Source organism: Trichosurus vulpecula, chromosome 6 (genome assembly GCF_011100635.1).
Source record: "Trichosurus vulpecula isolate mTriVul1 chromosome 6, mTriVul1.pri, whole genome shotgun sequence".
NCBI lineage: Eukaryota > Metazoa > Chordata > Mammalia > Diprotodontia > Phalangeridae > Trichosurus > Trichosurus vulpecula.
Window position 1 is genome coordinate 202,998,266 of NC_050578.1, and position 16,793 is coordinate 203,015,058.

The 16,793-nt window shown below is 42.5% G+C and overlaps 1 protein-coding gene across 3 annotated transcripts in view; it reads left to right on the forward strand.

The window, feature by feature from the left end:
• Positions 1–16,793, forward strand: part of WFS1 (wolframin ER transmembrane glycoprotein) — a 55,498-nt gene that overhangs the window by 11,934 nt on the left and 26,771 nt on the right. The window contains exon 1 of one of the 3 annotated variants that reach the window (XM_036764521.1): positions 6,209–6,213. The exons of the other annotated variants lie outside the window; for them this stretch is intronic. The gene's annotated coding sequence lies outside the window, so the exon portion shown is untranslated. Of the gene's footprint in view, positions 1–6,208; positions 6,214–16,793 lie in introns of those variants that run through there. 3 annotated transcript variants of the gene reach the window in all.

Consider the following 16,793-nt stretch of genomic DNA (forward strand, 5'->3'; position numbering starts at 1 on the left):
GGTCCGAAGGAACCTTGGCAAATATCTTACACCTTTCTCCTTCCTTAGAGAAGACCTCATGGCAGAGTCCTTAATAAGGATTTCTGCCCTGAAGAAAAGAGTACACTGGATGCCTTCCAAGGCCCATTATTAGGCCAGCAATTCTCAATGAATTTTTTATTTCAGTTTCAGGGAAGGGATAGGAAGGCATTACCGAAGATTAGAAATGAGCCTTGGAGAAACATAGTTTTGAACATGGTAAGCAAGTTAGCCCAACTGGATGAGAGAGGTCATTTGGTGGAGAGTCAAAGAAATTAGGATGAGAGACCTTGGAGCTCATCCAGACCAATCCTTTCATTTTATAAATGACAAAAACAAAGTCAGAGAGGTTAATTGACTTGTTATACAGGTTTACACAGGTAATTAAATATCAGGGCTACAATTTGAACTCAGATCTTTTCCTCTTAAATTCATAGCTCCTTTCCCTTCCCCACCCTTTTTCTGTCAGATGACCAGGGTAGACTGATTGTAGATGATGACCAATAAATAAAACACAGCTGACTTGAAATTCATGGTGGTGGGTATAATATTAATTCACGTTTAATTTATGGTTAATAAGCCACATGATTATGGTTAGGCATTATGTTGGGCAATTCCGGGTTCACCACATCACAGTTGGTCCCCTTGACGGTGCTGCCACAACTGCCCAACAAAGTGTATCTAATAATATGACTTTATTGTGTGTAATACACCGGTAATTAATCCTTTAAACTTGATTTTAAAAACACTATTGTACTTTGTAAATATTGTACATACCCTGTGTAGGTGTGTGAGGAAGGAAAGGAAAGGGAGAGAAGGAGTGGGGGTGGGGACAAAGAGAGAGAGAGAGGTGGAAAGGGACAGAGAGATATGGAGAGAGGCAGAGAAATGGGGGAAGGGGGATGAGAGGGACAGAGGGCAAAGAGTGTTGGACTTGAAGATACAAGACACTTAAAATCATTGCTTCAGTACCAACCAGCTGTAACTTACTTTCTGATTGTCACTTTTCTCCTCTCTTATCAAATAGTTTAATAATACTTGCAAGATGGAGAGTGCTTTCTAAATCTTAAAGTGAGAGCTCTTATTACAATGTCTGCCTTCATAGAACTTACTTTAGATGAAATATAAACTCCTTCAGAGTAGGAATTGTTTCTTTTCACTTTTTCCGCTCCCTCTTTCCTTCTCCTCTTCCCTCCTTCCTTTCTTCCTTCCTTTCTCTCTCTTTCTTTCTCTCTTTCTTTCCCTCTACCTTCCCCCTCCCTTTCTTCCCCCCCAGCAAATAATGAGCACCTAATAATGTTTGTTAATTGGCTGTTAAATTGAAATCAAGTAGGTCCCTTTCTCCACTCTGGACCTCAGCTTCCTGCTTGACTATAAGGAGCCTTTGTATGTCAGGAAAAGGAGTTGAAATTTTATTTGGTAATGATAAGGATTGCTAACATTTGTGCAATACCCTAAGCTTTGCAAAACACTTTATCCCCATTGTACAAATGAGGAAACTGAGACTGACAAGTGATTTGCCCAGGGTCACACAGCTAATAAGTGTCTGAGGCAGGGTTTGAACTCAGGTCTTTCTGACCCCAAGTCCAGCACCCTAATAGGGAGCCATGAAAAGGGATTGAGCAGAGAAGTAACACGGCCACTCTTTTGTATTAGAGATTCTCCTGGCAGCGGTGGGGTGCCAGCATGGGGTGGAGGCGGGAAGGCCTGTTAGGACGCTCTTGAAGACATCCAGAGAAGTGACGTAATGAGCACCTGTACCGGGGTGGCAACAGCAGGAAGAGCGAGGAGGGGAAGGAGAAGAAAAATGTTGTGGAGGGGGAAGCAAAGACTGGCTAAGACATCAGATGGGAGGTAGAGTTAGTGTCCGAAGCAATTCCAAAGGTATGGACCTCAGAGACTGGGTGAATCCTGAAGTCACTGACAGAAAGAGGGGAGTCAGAAGCAGGTTCAGGGGGAAAGATAAGAAGGATGATTTGGGACAATTTTTCAGTGCCAGCAGGAAATCCTGGGGCAGATTGCTTGATGGTCCTTGGACAGGGACATCTGGAGCTCAGGAGGATATTCAGGGAAGAGGATTTGGAGGCTTTAAAGAGCACCTTGCCTGTTTGTTGAAGGATAAGAGAAATTCAACTGGTGGAATGGGTATATGGAAGGATGAGAATAGCAATGGAACTGTAGGGAACAGAGCAAGCAGAGGCTTGGAGGAAAGTCACAGTACCTCCAGAGTCTCCCAGTAGTCAAAGAAGGACATAGATGCAAGAGATTTTAGGTTCAAAATTTTTCTCTATTCTGTCTCCTTCTGATAATAAAACTCCTCCTAACCAATGCCTGACACCCTGATCTCAAGAGGAATCCAGTGAAAGCAAACCATTGCCAAGGGAACATCTCTCTTCTGTTTTAAGTGTGAAGTAATAAGACTAGTTTCCTCTGTGGCTTGTGGAAGGAAGTCTTTCATTGTACTGTGGTCAGCCTTATATATTCACATCCTTGGTCTTTCCCTACCTTCTGTACATTTTCCTATCATTTTGTAAAGGAATGGGAAATGGGCCTGTATTTTTCTCAGCAAACTCTGGCTTTCAAACTACATGTTGCCTATTTCTTAGCACCATGTGGAATTTTTACAAAAATTAATCATGTATGGTATTAGGGAGCAGAGATAATTGCAAATAAATGTAAAAAGACAGAAATAGTAAACACAGCTTTCCAAACCATAATGCAATAAAAATAGTCATCTGGGCAGGGAGCACAAACCAAAATCATTAACCGCGCCCCCCACCCCCACCACCAAAAAAAAAATAAAAATAAAGAAAAATATGAGCTAGTTAGATCGAAGTCCTAAAGTGATGCTTTAAATAGGGGGGAATATGAAATTTCCCTTTCATCCCATTTATAAATTTCCTAAGACAGGAACATGGGTGTATATCTCTTCTGCCTTCCCATTTTATTTGCAGCGTCCTTTCCAAGGCATCCAGTCAATCCCTTTGCAGTTCATTCATCAGTGCGTACATGACGGTGATGCTGAGCAAGCTGACAGCCATTATCTACACCTGTCACCAAGGCTGTTTTGTGGAGAACTCTGGCCTCCAAAAGCCTTGTTTCCTCCTGTTGTAATACTACATCTCTGACGAGTCCAGTTACTTATGACCTCCAGCTTAGCATTTCCATGGCATCTTTGACAGCATGAGGCCCTTCGTTTCCTCCTGGTTTAGAACCTTCAGGATCTGGGTGACTCACACACCCCCTTCCATCCACCAGGAATTTTGACTTCCTTGGAACAAACTACATAAACATTCTTCTCTTAATTCCTAAGTAAATAGTCTCTTCTAAGTTGCTTATTAACCTTCTACTTGGGAGATAAGAGCTCAGGTCTTCCTGTCTTCAGGCCCAATGCTGGATCCACTGAGCCACTTAGCTGCCTCCATATTTATAGAAAGATAGATGTAGATAGTTTATACATATATATATATATGATGCATATATAATTTTCATATTTTTCATATGTGTGTATATGTATAGATGTATACACACAAGAAATATATTATGAGAAATCTAAATAATAGATAAATGGATAGATAGATACACACATACACACACATATATGCACACATGTATTTTAAAAATATATACTTATTTGTTTCCTTACTGTGCCTATGGGGCAGGCAGGAAGACATGTGCTAGACTCCATTTTATTAATTGACCAAACAGAAGTAAAGACATCTGTGACCTTGTACCAGCAATAAACTGGTGAACCAAGACCACATGCCAGATTTGCCCTGGGTCAAAGTGCCACACACGTGAGTTGTTCGTTTCGTGCCTCCAACAAGTCGGGTAATGTTGAAAATAGTAATGAAAGTGTTTTGTAAACCCCTAACGGGCTACTCGAGTCGGTAATTCAACGTATTTAATTTAATATAACCGTTAAGGTTTATGAAGCAGTTTTATTATCACCATTATTAACTTGTATTTATTCAGCTCCCACTTGTGCTTTGGCATAGAGGAAGATGTAAAAGACTGAAATTTTCTTTTCTAATTTCCCTCGTGCCTTCTTCACAACCACCCCGTCTGGCAGGTAGTACAAGCATTACTATTTCTGAGGAAAACAAGGGTCAGAGAATTAAAGGAGTTGCCCACAGTCACACAGCTAGTAAGAGCTAGAACTGAGATTTGAACCCAGGTCTTTTGATTCCCAGGCCCACTGGAATAGTCTCTGACAATGAGGAGTTTACATTCCAAGACTCTAGCCACTAAAATGGCCGTCTGTTTGTGTAGAAGTAGGGACTTTGTGTTCAGTGGATCCTTAAGTGCTTGTTGAGTTAGCTTGTCAAATGAACGTATAGCTTCGTTTTCAAGATTAAAGTATAAGTCTTTGATCTTAGCTCTTAAACAGATCACTGTACCTCCTTCCTGACGCCCTGTCTTGCTCATCAGTACAAGGAGAGGGGCTCGTATGAGTGGCCTCTGAGGCCCTGTCCAGTTTGGCTCTACATTTCTTTCTCTGAGCCTCTTACAAAGCAATGTTACAACATGTGCTAAGGTTGGGGGTGGGGGAGGTGGGGGGGGGGGACATGAAGAGAGGTAAAAAGTACTTTCTTAAAAATACAACAGATGGGACTGATACTTCATTGTCTGGTAGCACAACTACTTTAAGGACAGCTTTCTCCAGATGGTGCAGAATAATTAAAAGCAATCCTGGTTGTTCACTTTACCTGGTCAATCTTAACCTTTCCCAGAGCCCCCACAGCGCAGCACTCCATCCAAAAACAGGCCCACGCTACAACAAGATGAGCTGCTTCTGCTGTTACAATTATTATAATTACCACCGCACAGAGCTTCATAGAATGCAGAGTTATTTGCTGTACCTTCTACAAGACAGAGATTTGGACATTGACTGTCTGCATAATCAAGTCCATTTTGCTGAATTCAGTTTGAAAAATAAAAACATTTAAACACCCAAGAGAATTTAGCTAACTGTTCTGTGTGTGTGTGTGTGTGTGTGTGTGTGTCTGTGTGTGTGTGTGAAAGAGAGGGAGAGAAGCAGAGAGAGAGAAAGGGATGGGGGAGAGAGAAGGAGGGAGAAAGGGGCAGTGGGGGGAGAGAGAAGGGGAGGGGGGAGAGGGAGATAGGGAGCAATGGGGAGAGAAAGAAGGAGGGAGGGAGGGAGAGAAAGGGAGAGGGAGGGAAGGAGAGGGAGAGAGAGATGTGGAGGACTGGCCAAATTGACTTGAAATTTTTTTGAACATTTTTTATTTAGACAACATAGGCTTGGTGGTCAGGGACTCATGAGATTGCCCAGATAAATGTTAACTCCTTTCCCTTTGGCGTGGATCCTTCGAGACTCCTAGAACCTCACTTGGAAGGGACAGGTAGATAAACAGACAGGAAGTATTTATTATGACCTTAGTTTCCGTCAGGTACTGTGCTAAGAATCAGGGATACAGTGAAAGGCAAAAACCAGTCCCTGCCTTCAAGGAGGTCATATTCTAAAGGGGCAGTCATGTAAAGAAGTACATATTTATGCACAAGATATATATGCAGAGTAGATGGAAGGTCATGTTGGAGGAGAGGGCACTAGCACCTGGAAGGATATGAAAGGCTTCCTGCCAAAGGTGTTGGAATTCCTCAGGCTGTCTCATCTAGCCCATCCCTAAGCAAGAATCTTTCCTACAGCCTGCCTGAGAAGTGCTCATCCTCCTTTGCTTAAAGAGCTTTAGGGAGGGAGACTCTCCCAGCTCCCAAGGCAGCCTGTTCTCCATGGGGATAACCCTCATTTTCAGAAGCTTTTCCTTTGTTCAGATCGTACCCATTGCTCCTATTTCTGCCCTGTTGAACTGAGAAGAGTAAGTGTAATCCTTATTCCATGTAATAGTCTGTACTATGGGCCAGATAGGCTGCCCTCGCCCTTCCCCAAAGGCTTCAGTTGAGTGTAATATAACCAGCATTGGCACTTATTGAACCCAGACACAGACTGGCATTGAGTGGAGCTCAAAACCAGAGAGACTTGGGTTCAGGTCTCACCTCTGACACTTCCTGGCCCAGTGATCCTGGGCAACTATCTAACACCGTATTTGAGGCGGTAGCACCGTCCCAAATTGATAATTTCTGCACCCAGGAATTCCCTGTGCCAACAAAATTATTGCTGCCTGTACATTTATGTGTTTCCTGTGTTTGTGGCATTGTGTGGGGAGAGAGGAGGTGACATGAGGAGAACAAAAGCGAAGCTGCCCTTGCTCTCCGGAGGTTTACCTTCTGTAGGATATGCAGCCCTCAGGGGGCATGATATCAAGACTCGGCTATTCTCCAAGCTGATGGCTTCCACGGCCAAACGGAGAATTCCAAATAATCTCTGTCCAGCTCTTCCTAGTCCTGGCCACTGGGATCGATATTTAGAGCTGGAGGGGGAATCTTAGAGTTCAGCTATCCAACCTCCGCATTTCACACAAGAGGAAAACTAAGGCCCAGAGACTTGCACAGGATCACAGAGCAAGGGAGTGACAAAGGAAAGAGAGAGCCCCTGGACACCACTTCCCCTTCTGAGCAATACATTGTTTTTTCATTCAGTCTGACTCTTCATAATAACCCCAGGGACTCTAGCACTCCAATATTGTCCATGGGTTTTTTTGGCAAAGATACTGGAGTGGTCTGCCATTTCCTTCTCCAGTGGATTAAGGCAAACAGAGGTTAAGTGATTGGCCCAGGGTCACACAGCTAGTAAGTGTCTCCGAGTCTGGATTTGAACTCAGGTCTTCCTGACTTCAGGCCCAGTGCTCTATCCCCTGAGCCACCTAGCTGCCTCAATACAACTAGTACCCTCTTTGGCAGCCACAGGGCAGACCAGATTACTGAATGACCTAGGAGTTCCAGGGGTGGGGAACCTGTGGCCTCTAAGTCCTCAAATGCAGCCCTTTGACTGAATCCAAACTTCACAGAACAAATCCCCTTAATAAAAGGATTTGGTCTAACCATTAGACCAGAGTCAACCATGCCTTCAAAGAGCCTTTTGTAAGAACTTCAGAGTAAGGAGGGACTTGAGACACCATCAACTCCAGCCCTCTCATTTTAAAGAGGAGGAAACCCAGTTCCGTATAGGATATGACTCGGACGATATCACTTTGAGTTTTCTCTACAGAGCGCACCTTATTCACTCAGGTCTCCTTGATTGCTGGTGCATTGCTCTTCCAAATACACCACCTGTTTCTCCCTGCAAGGCAGCATCCCGGTCTGCTTGGGAGTGTCTCTTTAAAGAACTCAGTTATGAAAATCAGCAGCAGGCTTTGAACCACCATTGTATGTGTTTTCAAAAAGACAGCCCCCTCCCAAGTGGCTTTTAAAATGCTCATTGTGCAGCAGTGAGCACAATGGGGGAAAAAAGTGCAGATTGCTGCCAAAATGCTTGTTTTAAAAATTCCTCCTCCATTCTTTCTTGTGACTTGTAGAAAAATCATTATTAAATAGTTGGGCAATTCCACAAGTCTCATCACACCTACACTGTATGTGACTTAGCCTTGTCTCGTGGTAGGGAGGGAGGAGAGCTGCCAATGGTGGGACTTGATGCACTTAAACCTTATGTGGGCCCAGCAACAGGCAGATTGCCATCTGTAACAAAGCACTGAATAGGACTGAGCCCTTGGGGTTTGCTTAGAATCTGTGCCCCACTGAATGTCAGAGCTGGAAAGGCCCTGAAGAGACAGAAAGTGTAAAGGATGGAACGTAGTCTGATGTTCCTAGAACAGAGAAGATCAGTGATCTTACCCATCCACCTCATTTCACAAAGGGATCAGGACACATAATAGGGGTTTTTTCATTCCTTTTCTCCTTCACTGCTTTACTCTGTGACTTTGTCCAAGTTGCTTCTACTTCCTGGGCTTCACTTTCCTCCTAGTAGGATTTATTTATCACTTTCAGCATTGCAGAGGGCTTTTCATATGTTCTCTCATTTAATCCTCCTTACAGCCCTGTAAGTTAGGTGCTATTAATATCCTTTTTTTACAGATAAGGAAACTGAGGCACCAAGAGGTCAAGTGATTTGCTTAGGGTCACACTTCTAGGACTTGTCTGAAGCAGGATTAGAATTGAGGTCTTCTCCATTCCAAGTCTAACACTCGCCCATTTAGCTACCTCTTGTAAAATGAAGGGGTTGGATTAAATTGGCTCTGAGGTCCCTTTTAGCTATAAGATTTTGGGGGGGGTTCTTTTAAAAAATAATTTTTAACATACATTTTTTAAAATTTTGAGTTCCAAGTTCCCTCCCCTAGCTCCTTCTCCCCACATATTAAGAGGGCAACACTGTAATACCCATTACATGTGTGAAGTCATGCAAAACATATTTCCACATTTGCCATGTTTGCTATAAGATTTCTTAGCTGTGTTTCCATGTGGACCTCTGCTCTCATACCTTAATGCCCTCAGTCAAGCTATATACCTGGAATGCTCCCACACCTACTATGTTCAGAGGGCCCTTCTAAGCCCTCCCATTCCAGTGCTTAGCATAGTGCCTGGCATGTGGGTGTTGCCTGATAGATATTCTTTGCCCTAAGAGCCCTTCTAGCCTACAAAGCTTGGATCTGTTCATGGGATTGATACCAATTTAAGCATGCCACATTACAGCTAGGTCCAGATTATTTCAAATGATGAAACCTCTGAAGTGGTTGCATTATTTGAATTTTCACTGTGTATTTCCATTGGGCTGTGACCATTTACCATAGCTGACATAATTATAACTTCAAACAGTGTGAATGTTAATACCCACAACCATTTTAAGGGCTTCATTGTTCGGACCGATCAAAACTTTGATGTTATGGAACTCAGGAAACTTCTGGAATAAGAGTAGGAGGGCTCCTCTTGGGAGGTTGAAATTGGTTCCTCAGAAAATCAAATGCAAAATAATGCAATCAGATGACATTAAAAGCTATTAGAATGCTATTTCTTTTCTGTTATACAATGAATATAATCAAGGTTTCCTTTTCTTTCTTTCTTTCTTTTCTTTTTTAAAGTACATTAGTGTGGCAGGTCAGGCTGCTCCACAGTAAATGTTGTGAATCAATTCTTAGTAATTCCTCCCTCTTCTTCAGGAGCAAATCTAGTCCCTGATGACTTTGACACTTAGCTTTGTTCTATTTTCTGCCTCCATCCCACTTCCTTCCTCCATTTCCCTCAACTGCTATGAGTTTTATGAAGAGAATGAATTTATTTTTATGTCCTTCTGAGTATATGACCGCTAGTCCTTTCTAGCGCTAACATTCTGTGTCTCCAATGTGTATGAAAAAAATGAGTATATATACCATATCTGGACATGTCTTTCATCTGCTCAAAAATCCTCAATGCTTCCCGATTGCCTCCTGAATAAAATGCAGATTCTAATGCCTGACATTCAGGGCTTTCAGCAACTCAATGCTCCATTGCCTTTCTGGCTTCCTGTAAGACGGGTAAACTAGCATACAGGAAGGCTGCTAGCACAGGTTCACTCTTGATCTGGTCAGACAGGAAGGACAAGAAGACAGCTTCAAAGGGGTTAATAATCTTACTTTATTCTAGTCTAGTCTTCTCAAGAGGGTTTGCTGATAATGGGAGCACCAACTCCTGCGGCATTCCCTAAGCACCCTTCTTGCAGGGGCTAGCAAGAAGAGGGGGCAACTACCCCTAAGTGTCCATGAGACAGGCGCAGCTTGTGTACTCTGCTAAATCCCCTCAAGCCTAAATGGGGGCCAACTGAGGCAAATACAGATTCCCTCCAAGCCTTGATGGGGGCTGATCAAGGCTCAAACAGCATTTCAGCTTGTACATTCAACCCTAAGGGTTCCCCACTCACTGACCAGTGACAACCTGCTTCATAGGGCAACAGACAAAGAAGGCATATTGCCAGCAATAGCCTGGCAATATGTTTACATTATCTCACTGTTATATTTCACAATGCAGTCGCAGTGGATATTTACAATTTAAGCACATGTTTATATTATTTATCATTATATAATGCTGCGTGAGTGTGTTGGAGATGTTTACAAGTCATGAGCCTGGGAAATAGAGATTATTATGGCCATGGATCCTGGGAAATTAAACTCTAAGAAAGGATAACAAAAATCCACCTTACACAGTAATACCTGCCTTACTTACACCTCCTTGCCCATTTCTCCTCTCCATACCCAACTTGCTGCTGGATGGCCAGCTTGGACTGGTCTCTGTTCCCCTGATCACAGCCTCTGCTCTCAGCTTAAGCTGATTCAGTACACCTGGAATGTTTACCTTCTTTGCCTCTTGAATCCCTACACATCCCTTAAAGCCCAACTTAGCATCACCTTCTCTGATCTCCTCCAGGTGACAATGACCTTGCTCCTAAGCCTTCATCCAGCACTTTGTCTTACAGTTTTCTAATGCATTTATCACATAGTATGATCATTCCTAGTTTGTGAGAAGTCTTATCTAATCTGTTGGTCTTTGTGCTGGCCATGGTCCTGACTCTTAGCTAGACTTTGTATCCCCCCAACAGCTAGCATCTCATGATCTTCACTTCCAAATAAACTGTAGGCCTCTTGAGGAAAAAGACCATGTCTTTTCAATCCTTTTTATTACCCTGACACCCCCCAGGGTGCCTAACACAGTGCTTTGTACAAAGTAAGTAACAACATATTTGCCATTTATTGAAAACCAAAAGTACTTCCACCCCTGGAGCTCTTTGTCTTCGGGAACAGAAGCACACGTCTTTCTTGAGCATCCCTATTGGTTCAGGTGACCCCCACTCATCCAAGGTGACCTCTGCCAGCCACCAGCATGACTTCAGTGTGCCATTATTGAAGGAATTCACTGGTGGCTATTGTGCCTGTAGTTTCAATGAAATCTTTAGGTTGTGAACAGGATTTCCTTGGATGTAGCTTGTGGTGTGACCTCTTACAAATCCCTGGACTGGGGTTGTGTCTTAAGAGGCCTCATCAGGATCATTCCACAGAGACCCACTTTGGCCCATCCTTAGTCCCATCACTATGAACAGGATATCTTTCTTCTCAGACTAACATTCACAAAAGTTCAAAATGGCCTCTTCTTCCAGCCAAATATGCATACTGTTTCTCATATAGGATACTCTGTCCCCTGCCATGGTGCTTTTTGTCTCCCATGCCTGGAATGCTATCATCCCTACTTTACCTTTTGGAACTCATTTCTCCCTTCTTCTTGGTTACACTTCTAGGCCTCTTCCTCCAAGAGCCCTTTCCAAATGACCCCAGATGTTGGTTACCACTCCCCCAAATCCTTATGCATTTTTATATAGCCTTATGTTTATCTGTGAACATGTTGCATCCCAGCAGAATTTAAGTTCCATGAAGACATAGGCTGTCCCTTTTCTATTTCTGTCACTAATGCCTACCTTTGCATCCTGAGAGGTTATAGGATTTGCCCAGGATCACAAGGCAGTCTGTGTTATTGTTACTGATACTATTATCATCATAAATATGAAATGCTTAAATATAAAATTAATGTATAAAGTATATAATGTAAAATACTAGGCATTAATAAAAATTGTAATAATAATAATAGCTAGCATATACATAGAACTTTAAGGTTTGCAAAGGACTTTATATGTTAACTCCTAGAGGCATGACTTAAACCCAGGCTTTCCTTGCTCTCAGGCCAACTCCCTATCCACTAACAAGCCACCTTTCCAGGGGGACTTGTATAGGGACTATGTTTTAATACTAGTTCACCATTTCCTGGCACTTTTCAGTTTATACAGGCCTTTCCTCTCAATAGGTCTGGGCCATAAGTAAGGAAATCAGATTTACCCCCATTTTACAGATGAAGAAACTGATACCTGATGAGGGGTTACTATGTCTCCACCAGAAAGGACCATAGACATCATTTGGTTAAACATCCCCATTTTACAGATGAGAAAACCAAGGCCAGGTAAAGTGACTTGCCCAAGGTAAAAGTGGGCGGAGCACTTAACACTAAAATCATCTGACTCCTAGCTAGTGCTATTTCCACTACAATTCAGATGCTAGCCCCTTCTTTAAAAAAAGCCATTCCAGTCAGATTTTATAATGGCCGTTTCCCCACCCACCAACCCAAGCTGATGCATTCGACTAGATTTCTCTTCATTGAAGTTTTTGGTTTTACTTTATCAAGTATGTTCATAAGTCTTTTCCCTTAGCATCTCAGCTTGTCTCTCACTTTCTAATCCCCCCTTTCCTCTCAGCATCTCTTTTTCGTTACCCACATGAAGCAACAGTCGTGATCAGGGAGCATAGACACACCACCCAGGCTCCTAGCAGATCCTTAATATCTGTGGGTGTTCTTTTTCTCTAGTATTGTGCCCTGAAATTTTTCCTGAGTAATCCTCATTTTTGCTCTCACGCTTTTTAAAGACTTGTTTTTTCCTTGATGTTTGAAAACTGAACTAATTTAAAAAGGAGGGGAGAGAGAGGGGGATCATCTTACCTGCAAATAGAAAAAGAAATGCTCCTCCTCTCTAAATACTTAGGGTATTCTTTATCTGTAGCCATCAGTGCTAAATGCGTATGGTTCATTGGCTCTTAGACTCTTAGACGATTGGGCATGACTAAAACCACTGAATAACAATAGCAGATATTTTAATCTGGTTTGGTCCCACCCAGGAATGTTGGGGGCCACGTACGACCAGTGGGCCATGAGTTTGACACCTCTGGTCTAGACAGTAGTGCCAAGTAGGTGGATTTGGAACCAACTGAATGACTAGACCCAAAGATTGTCATTAATGGATCCATATCAACTTGGGAAGAGGTTGCCAGTAGAATACCCCAGGAGTCTGCCTTTGCTGCTGTGACATTCAACATTTTTATCAATGACTTGGACAAAGGCATAAGTAAAGTGTTTATTATATGTGCAGATGATACAAGCACAGCCAGCCCACTGGATGACAGGATCAAAATCTAAAAATGATCTCAACCAGCTAGAATGATGGGCCAAATTTAAGAAGATGAAATCCAATAAAGATAAATATAAAGTCTTGCACTTGATGTTCAGAAAATAAACTTCACAAGTACAAGATGGAGGAGGTGCGGCTAGCAGTTTATGGTTTTGCTTTGTTTTGTTTTTTGAAGACTGCAGGTCCAACATGAGTCAACAGTGTGGATTGACAGCCAATTAAAAAAAAATTGAGATGTTAGGCAGCATTGAGAAACATGGTATCCAGAACCCAGAAGCTCATGGGTTCTGCTGTATTTGGCTTTAATGAGCCAACACCTTGAGTAGAGCGTGGAGCTCTGGGTGCCACATTTTAGAAAGAACATTGACAACTGGATCGTATCCAGAGGGGATTAACAAGGGTGGCAAGAGAAATGGAAACCATGCCTTACAAGGATTGGGTTGTCATCGTGGCAAAGGGATTAAGGTTGTCCTACTTGGCCCACGCAGACAGAAAGAACTACGAACAATCTAAGGCAAGTGCAGAGAAACACACTTTAGCTTAATGTAGGGAATAACTTCAAAAGCATGCAAACAGTCTAGAACTGGAATAGGTAGCCTGAGAGGTGGTGGGTACCTCCCCACTGGAGTACTTCAAGCAAAGGCTGGACAACCGTTTGTCTGCAACCCTGTGGAGGGGATCTCCTTTCAGAAATGAGACTCTATGACCTTAGAAGGCCCTTCTAATTCTGAGATTCTATTCAAAGTTTGCACCACACAATTTGATGGTAGAGTGGAAAATCATTAGGCTTAGAGTTGGAAGCTCTGGGATCAAGTCCTGGCTCTCCTACCTAATAGCCATGTGACCCTGGGCAAATCACTTAACCTGTCTCAACCTCAGTTTTTTCATCTATAAAATGGAGAAAATAATTACACCTCATTGGGTTGTTGTGAGGATCAAGTGAGATCATGTCTGTGAAACATTTTACAATCTTTAAAGGGCTATATAAATGCTATTTGTTATGATTATTATTATATTATTACAGTTCTGACTCTACTACTAAATGTATGACCTAGGGCAAGTCATTTTAACCCCTTCAGGACCTCACTTTTCTCATCGATAAAATGAGGGGCTCAGACGGAATGATCTCTAAGGATTCTTCCAATTTTTAATCTTTTGAAATTTTAGAAGCCCTCTCTTCCCATTGATTCTGGATGGAATGAGTTGTCCCTCTGTGCTCCTATGCTTATCATGATCGGTAGTCTCCACTAGCCCGTGAAAACCGTTCAACTGCTCAGATCAGTGCTTAACCAGATGAATTAGGGAATAATAATAGAACCTCTTTAGTTGTATCAAAATACTCCATTCAACACAAGAACCCATTGCCTGACAGTTATCTGTTGTCTGCTTGAATACTTCCAGTGATAAAGAGTTCACTATTTTGTGAAATAGCTATTTTGTGAAAGAACTATGAACAGTTCTTTAAGTTAGAAAAGACCTCCCTTAGATTGTGCTGAATTCTGCCTCCTTGTAGGCAGAATCTGCTGCCATTTCTGCCCTCTGGGGCCGTATAGGGTTCAGTCCAACATTACGAGAGCCCTTCAAATGCTTGAAGATGTTGACCTGGCCTTCTCTGTCTTCTTTTCTCATGATTGAATATTCCTAGGGGTTGCAACAGATCCCCTTCTGCCATGGTATGCAGATCCTTTGCCACCCCCTCAGTCAAACTCCTTTAAGGGTTACTACTGTTTGTCAGTATCCCTCCTAAAATATGGCCCCAATACATAATACAGTGCTTCATGTGTGCTCTCACAGATGCTCAGATACTTGTTTCTGTATTTCATAGTGTGTATTGGTATAGATGCTTGTAAATGTGTGTGCATAATATATTTGTATGCGTATGTATGTATGATATGTTTTAATATGCTTCAAATTCAGCATGAATCAGATGTGTGATATGGCAGCCAATCTTAGAGTACATTAAGAGAAACATAATGGCAAAGACTAGGAAGGTAGTGGTCTTTCTCTCCTCTGTCCCGGTCAGACTATCTGGAGCACCCTCTTCAGTTCTTTGCTAACATTTTAGGAAGGGCAGTGATAGACCCAGAAAGCATCCCAGAGAAGGCAGCCAAGATGGTGAAAAGTCTTGAGTTCATCATGACAAGTGAGTGTCAGTTGAAGGAACCAAGATGTTTCATCTGGAGAAGAGAAGACTTGCAGGTGGGGGAGAGGACATAATGACCATAGTAGGGAATTAGAAGGGCCTTAATAAGAATGCTTCATTCTGAGAGAAAGGAAGATTTAGGCCCAAGGTAAGCAAAAGCTTCCCAACGTGTAGAACTGTCCTTAAGCAAAGACCTGTTGGGGAAGGTATAGAGGTGATTCTCAGTCGAATTGGACTTACTAGGTGTCTTTATTAGATTCCTTCTGTTATTCTCTGAGTCTGTCAAATTGGGAAATGGGTGTTATCAATCAGAGGGTAATACGGAGTTGGGGGGTGGGGATCCAGGAAAGCTACTTGGACAAAACATGATTTGAGTTGGCCTTTAAAGATGAGCATCAATTCAGGTAAAGAGACTGGGAGGGCAACTACTCTTGGGACAACCCACATTGTCCATTCAATGACTGTGGTCTTAACTCTAACTGATAGCATCTATTTTGTTCTGATAAATTCTGCCATTCATTGATTTTTCTTCAGTAATAAAGAGATAGGATGCTATTTTATGGGTCATTTGAAGAGTCCTATTCAACTGAAATGTACTACAGTTTGTTAGTTTGATAACAGTATCATACAATAAAAATAGTTGACTGTGATCTTCCCTTTGACCTTCTTGGCTTGTAGCAAATCTCTTCTGTCCAGAAAGAGCCATCTACATTTATTGTGTAGATGCTTTCTTGTCACCCACACACTTTTCAATTTCCACCACTTACTGCTTTCCCAGAGGTCACTGCTGACCTCATCACTAACTCCGGTGGACTTTTCCAATCTTCATGCTCAGTCATTCCATTGAACCTGACACTGTTAACCAGTCCCGCCTTAATACTCTGTCCTCCAGTCTTCCATGATACTGCTTGTCTTTTGTCTATGCCCCTACCTCTGTGACCACTTTATCTCTTTCTCTGGGCTGTTCTGGCTTCCCCGTCCACCCAAAGTTTAGTCATCCCAGACCCTGCCATTGGCTTTCTTCTCTCTCCATATTTTCATCTATCCTGATCTAATCTGTTACCCTGGCTTTAGTTATCTCCATGTAGATGATTCTCAGATCTGAACCTTTAGCCCAGATCTTCCCTAAACTGCAGTCTCACCTTTCTAACCACCAGCTTTGATATCTCTACCTGGTTGGCCCAGCACCGTCAAATTCAACATATCAGAAACAGAACTTATCTACTTTGTGGAGGGGACATGGGGACAGGAGGCTGTAGAGGGAGTGGATTCAGTCATTTGTCTAACCCTGTCAATCTGACTTCCAAATATTTCTACAATCCCTTCTCCTCCCCTCCACCTCCACTGTCAGCACCCTACTCCAACCCCTCATTATCTCTTTCTAGGCTACTATTAATCACCTTCTAACTGGTCTTCTTACACCTATCACTTCCCTCTCTATTCTTTCTATGGTTGCTAATGTAGTCTTCTTAATAAATAGGTGTGATTTTCTCATACTCCTGCCAAAAAAAAAAACCCCAAAAAAACTGGCAATGGTTTCTTATTGTCCCACAATAAAATAGAGCCACCTTTGCCTGGTATTCTAGACCCTGGACGGTCTGGTTCCGCCTTACCCAAGCAGCTTGTTTAACTTTGCTTCCCTCATGCACTCTATGGACCACCAAAACTAGATGGGCAGGTAGGTGGCAAAGTGCGTAGAACACTGGATGGTCAGGAAGACCCAAGTTCAAATCCAGCCTCACA